Consider the following 6,764-nt stretch of genomic DNA (forward strand, 5'->3'; position numbering starts at 1 on the left):
AGAAGGCCACAAAATGCAAAAGGGATCAATCACTTGTGCCACAAACCTTTGACATAGCGTTGGACTATTAGCCATACCCTGAGGGAGGAACCGCCACTGAAAACGTGACATAGGCCCCTTGAAAATAGTAACTGGCAGGCTAAAGGCAAACCGCTGTCTGTCTTCAGGGTGTAGGGGAATGGTGAAAAAGCAATCTTTAAGGTCAATGATTATCTTAAAAAACCCAGTAGGGATGGCCACAGGGGTGGGTAGTCCAGGCTGTAAGGCCCCCATAGTAAGCATAGTTTAATTAATTTCCCTCAAATCTTGTAACAGTCTCCACTTGCCAGATGTTTTCTTAATAACAAAACAGGAGTATTCCAAGGGGAGGTGGTAGGCTCAATATGGCCAGCGGCAAGTTGTTCCTGTACTAACTCTGTGGCCACAGCCAATTTTTCAGAGGTCAAAGGCCATTGATCAACCCACACAGGCTCATCAGATTTACAAGTAATTTTGTCTTCATGGGGTACAGGAATGTCAACAGCCATTAGGATACATTTTCTCTCCCTAGTCCAGAAAGGTCATTCTTTTTTAACCACCAAAATAGGTTCTTTTATTCCCTGTGAATATTTTCCTAAACCTTGTCCAGGGTGGAAGCCCTGTTTTAACATTTGGTGGGTAACAATTTCATTTGGGCTACACATGATAAGATTTAGTTGGGCAAGGATATCTCTTCACCAAAGATTAACAGGCAGACCAGGCACAATGTAGGGTTGAACAGTGCCAGTATTACCTTCCTCATCTTTCCATATAAGGACCGGAACTTTGCTGTGGGTTGGAGGTTTGTCCAATGCCTTTAAGATGAGTCAAGGAGGCCATGGGGGGCCAAGAAGAAGGCCAATCCTTGTCAGAGATTACCGAGGCATCGGCTCTGGTGTCTACAAGTCCTTCAAAGCTTTTACCATCTAGTTTTGAGGAGGGATCTATCTTGAGTAATTTGTTGGACCCAGTAAGCATCTGAAGAGCCAAAATTACTGATGCCTCTGGATTTGTGAAAAAGTTTTGATTAGGATGAGTAAGGGGAAAAATAGCAGCTGAGCAATTCTCTGTCCTGTTTTTATGGTTAGGGGACCAGAAGTGGACGAGGCCAAAATTTTTATTTCTCCTGTATAATCATTATCAATTATTCCTGGGGAGACATTGAAACCCTGGAGAGTTGAACTAGCATGGCCAAGAATGAGTCCAAAAGTACCAGAAGGTAGGGTCCCCAAAACTCCAGTATGTAGGACCTGAACTCCTATTTCGGGTGTTAATATTGTGTTGGTGGAGGAAAAGAGATCCAATCCTACGCTGCCTGTGGTGGCTCAGGGGAGATTGGAAACTGACTCTGAAGAGTTGACTTTTGGGGGACAAACCTGACAGCCCCAGGGATTTGTCTCATGTTTGGGGGCAGGGGCTGGCCCCTCTGGAAGTTTCTCTGTTTGGGGGGAGAGTATTATAGTGGGCATCTGTCTGAGAGCGGCACTCCGAGGCCCAGTGCCTTCCCCGCTTGCATCAGGGGCATAGAGTGGTGGGTGGTGGGCGAGCTGTTTTTAGGGATGTGCATTCTTGGGTGAAATGTCCTGGCTGTCTACAATTAAAGCAAGTCTTAGGCTGACCACCTTGTGTAAGGTCTTTAAGGGCAGCACCAATAGCCAGTCCAATCGCATGGGCAGACCCAATGCCCGCGCATAGTTTGATATAATCAAAAGGTGGGCACCTCAGCGATTGGGGCGTATGGCAGCCTGACAGGCAGGGTTAATCTTCTTTGCTATTCTTAGTTTACTGTAGAGAGGGGAGAAACACAGCTGCTGTTACTCTGCAGCCTCGCCTCGAAAACTGTTACAGGTGTCTTTCTTTCTCTAATGCCACTTCCCTCCAACTTCTGTATCTATGCAAAATAAATCAACAAATAGATAGAAATAGGAAACTAAGGGAGCTAATAGTAGCTAAGGTCTGAGTCTTATCTTGTGGCATTCTCAGTTGATCTTCTTTGCTATTCCTTGTGCTTGGGGAGAGGTGAGAAACACAGCTGCTGCTACTCTGTAGCCTCACCTGCAGAAGTCCTACAAGTGTCTTTCTATCTTTCTCTATCCTCCCTTCCCTCCACTTTCTGTCTCTATTGAAAATAAATAGATAGAAATAAGAAACAAGTCCAGAATTCAAGTAACTCAAAAAGTAGGAAGCCACCACCTCCCAACCCCCTACCAGATATCTCTGCATGCCTTGCTATGAGATTGTTCCCTGGAATCTCTCTCTCTCCCCCAGGAGGTCTGGCTCCAGGAATGCATGGAGCTGAGTGGGCTGAGACTTCTCTTGGTCCTCATTGTCCCTCTGCTAAGTGCTGGGGGGTGCTGGAAGGCTTTGTGCTCCCAGAGGTAGCCTAAATGCCTCTCAGCTGTGATCCTAGGAGAGAGCCTAGGTGGAAAGACTCTATCCTAAAGCTCGGGTGCCAGGTGATCAAGGACAGAGAAGAGTTGATGTTACTGATTCATCTGACATGATTGATCATGAATTGAACAATTAAGCTTTGTGTAAAACAATGCTAACACAGGTGAAAACAACATATTGAATCTTAAGGTCTTTCTATTAGAATTAAACTTGGGTCACAGACACACACACACACATTCTTCTTTTTTGTGGGGGGGCATTAGGTCATGAACTCAAGGCAACACATACTGGAATCATTGTACCTCATCATTGATTTAATATACAGAAATGAAATACAAATCAAACATTTTCTATTGCTGATGTTATCTTAAAGATTTTTCCACTTACGACTGACTTTTTCAGGTAGAAACAACAAGATAGAGAGTCAGAGGGCAAGTAACCACAGATCGGAAGTTGGGCAATAGTGCAGCGGGTTAATCCCAGGTGGGAAAAGCAAAAGGACCCGCTTAAGGATCCAGGTTCGAGCCCCTAGTTCCTCACCTACATGGGAGTCACTTCACAAGTGGTGAAGCAGGTCTGCAGGTGTCTATCTTTCTCTTCCCCTCCTCTCTCCATTGCTCTCTGTCCTATCCAACAATATCAATAACATCAACAATACAACATGGATGACATCAGGGACAACAACAATAATAACTACAACAATTAAGGAACACGGGCAACAAAAGGGAACATAGAGAGAAATAAGGAAATATCCTTAAGCAAACAAACAAACAACAACAAAAAAGCACAGAGCAAAATTTCCTTCAATGTGATAGAGGAAGTTCTTGAACCTGGGTTACAGATAAGGCTAAACAGTGCACTGTCAGTGAGCTGTTTTGCTGACCCAAATATGCTCCACTTTAGACTAGCTGTAGTGTTGGTATGCATGAGACCCCTTCTGTTTCATTTGGTTTAAATCCCCCCTGCTTAACAATATTCTATTTACATAACCACTGCATTCTATTTACATAACCACTGTTAACAAGCACCACCCTCCCTCCAGGGCATTGGTGGTTCAGTGATAGGATTGTCGTCTGCTCCGCCCCCTCCTTGTCACACCCTGATCCTCTCCTTGTCACACTCTGATTTTCACCAGTCACTTTTCTCTCCACCCTCTCTATGTCACATCCTGTTTCCATCCTACTTGGCAAGTATATATAAAGACAGCATTGTGAGTTTTATAGTACCTTTAGTTTGGCTTAGCTCGCTTAGATTGTACTGCATCCTGCATGAATAAAGAGATACTGCCTACAGCTCAACCATGAGTCCCTGGTCGTCTGTTACCCGCCCATGAATCCAGGCTGGCAGAAACAACATAAGCTGTCAAAAACAACACTGTAGAAAATAAGAAGTCTGGTGGTCTAGTCTGGGATGTGGTGCAGTGGATAAAGCTTTGTTTTATCAAGCATGAGATCACAAGTTTGTTCCCTGTCATCATATGTATTAGTGTGATGTCTAGTTCTTTCTTTCTCTCCTATCTTTCCCATCATCCCCTCCTCTCTCTATTCTTTTTTATCCAAAAAATTGAGAAAAATGTTTAGGGTGAACTCTGGTTGGAATTTCAGGAAAGGTGCTATTTCAGGTCCTGTAGTAAGAATCTAGAATGATCCATTTCCCAAGGTTTCAACATATTTAAAGGCTAGGAATCCCTACTTACACGCTACCTTTGATTTGTGGTAAAAGCATAGCATCTGAAGCTTTCTATGGGTTTATCTTTAACAAGAGCCAGCCATGAGGGCAGTCCATAGTAAAAGCTAGAGCATGTATCACTGAGGTGTCCTGCAATTCCTGTACTCATATGTTGAGCAGTGTTGAAAGAGAGGGAGACAGAGAAACAGGAAGAAATAGACACAGACAGAGGCAGCAGGCAGGGGCAGAGAGGGATTATGGAGAGTATATATCTCTACCACTGCATTATTTTCCCCATAAAGATTAAAATAAATCTTTAAAATATGGGAGGTGGTGAAGGTGGCATGCTCCTGCCTGACAGCCACTGTTGGCAGAACACCCTTTTGCAAAAGAATAAATGTCCTGCTTTAATTCTTTTAAAAAAGCAGGAAACTCTCACTTTGATCTAAATGTCCAGACTGTTACCAGTCACTCCCAAGAAGATATGGGCTTTTCACCCCAGGAATCACTCCTTAGCCCCTCTCTGTCCACAAGCCACAGGTCTGCATTGACTCGTGAATTGATGGGTGATCAAAGTGGTCCTAGTGTAGTATAGTTTAATTTTGTTAAAGAAACACTCTGTAATAAATTTTTGTGACTTAAGTATTATGCTAAATGTTGCTAAATGAAGGCCTGGGTGAAGATTGTTTTATTAGCTTAGTCAGGACTCATTGTCTCTCCAAGTCGAATGTGCCAATACTTCATCCCATAACATTCTGTGAAGTCCCTAGGCATGTTTACTTGTAAATAAATGGGCATTGAGACTGTATTGGAGGAACACTGTTGAGTTGGTGAGACATTTGGTCACACTTCAAGTTCTGGATGTGGTGTGTCTGTGATTCAAGCACACTTTGTGTGGTGCTCTGGATCCTTTCATAAGTGTGGAGGCTTTGGTGTGGGCCTGTTGTGATCACACCATAATCACCTCCACACTTGTCTGCTGGATCAGCCAGCAAACCACAGTGACCTCTACCTGTGATTCCTGGATCAACCTGCCAGCCAAACCATCTGTGAGGACCCGCTAGTGAACTGTACACGTAGGTTACCATGTGTAAATATCTGAGTTCAAGCCTCTGATTCTCACCTACATCGCAAAGCTTCAGAATCAGTGAAGCAGGTCTGTATCTACTATATCTGTCTCTCTCTCTGGCACCATCTCCCTTTTTTCTCTTCACCCAAATAGACATGGATCCACAATAAAAACTATTAAACTGGTTCTTGCATTGTTACTATGAAGAGACTGGGTGTAAGTTGTTTTTAGTATTTATTTGACACCAGGATTATCACTAGGGCTGTGCCAGCACTGTAAATCCACAACTCTCTGTGGACGTTTTCTCCTTTACACATAAAATTCTAGGACAGAGAGAATTTCCGTGCAGAGAGGGGGACAGCAAAAGTGAATATGAAACATCTGCAGACTTGCTTCACTGGTAAATTTTCTCTGCAGGTTCTGGTTTACCGTTCCAGTAAAGAAGTCTTCATGTGAGAGCCCTGGTGTGGAGCATGGAGAGGATAGATCTCCGGTCCCAAAGAAGCTGTGCCTCCCAACTCAACTCTTGACCATCTAAACTTTAGGGTCCCACGCATGCAACAGGCAAACAGAAAAAGCACACAGAGCTCAATGGGTTTCTTTGCCATTTTCTTTGATCACATGGCAATGAGCCCAGGAGGGGCCATAGCAGTCTAGAATGACAGTAGTGGCAGAAAATGTTACAGCTACAAGAAAATCCAAACAGAAGGGGGGACAGTTCCCACAGACTCCCCTTGGATCAGAGTCAGTATCAATCTGGAGTATTCACTGTTCTGAGGGGCTGGTGTCTGCTTAGAGGAAGGAAGGAAACTTGAATAGATGTGACCAAGGCAGGTTGTTTGTCCAGGTGTTTCAGTCTTCTATTTGGTCACCATTCAGTTGTAGGGGGCTACAGTGCAGCTCTCCTGTGGGCTCAGTTCTGGCAGAGACTTGGCCCTGCGTGTTAGAAGTGCTGATGAAAGGAGGATGGTGCTGGAGTCCAAACGCCCATGGAAGAACTGAGAAAGGAGAAGAGTGGCAGGAAACATCAGTCAGACATAACCCATATCCCTTCTCAGTGTCCACTTGCTCTCTCCCCATGTGGCCGCATAAATCATGTCTCTTTGAGCCAGTCCAGGAGCAGGGCCCTGAGGATATTAAAGTGGGCACTTGGCTGAGGCATAAGGAAACCCAAAGAGCCCCCAGTTTTTGTGGAAGCAGAGGAAGCAATGGGCAGGCACAGAGCCCAGCTCTGCCTGCTAAGGGAGTGTGGATGCTAGGACAGCTGCTGCCCCATTAGGGCAGTACAACCCCAAGTGACAGAGAAGATACCAACCTGAGAATATATGGATGCTGCTTTGTTGCAGGAGTCTGTCCAGGGCTGCTTGACAGGGCAAGCTCCAGGGCTGTCTCCTGGGCCTGTGCTTGGGCTGCTGGGTGTCTCAGCCCAGCCCCTTCACATGGATGAGCATGTGCTAACACTGCAAGGAGCTCTTCAGGATGTCTCTGCCCCTGAGCCGCTGGCTGATGGGTTTGGCTGATTTCCAGTGCCTGCTTCTCGGTTCTTCATTGGCTAGCAACACCCACTCATAACAGAAGCTCAGAATCTCCAGGTCTGTCCAGGATACAAGAGGGTGCC

The sequence above is a fragment of the Erinaceus europaeus genome, chromosome 9 (assembly GCF_950295315.1).
Source record: "Erinaceus europaeus chromosome 9, mEriEur2.1, whole genome shotgun sequence".
Lineage (NCBI taxonomy): Eukaryota > Metazoa > Chordata > Mammalia > Eulipotyphla > Erinaceidae > Erinaceus > Erinaceus europaeus.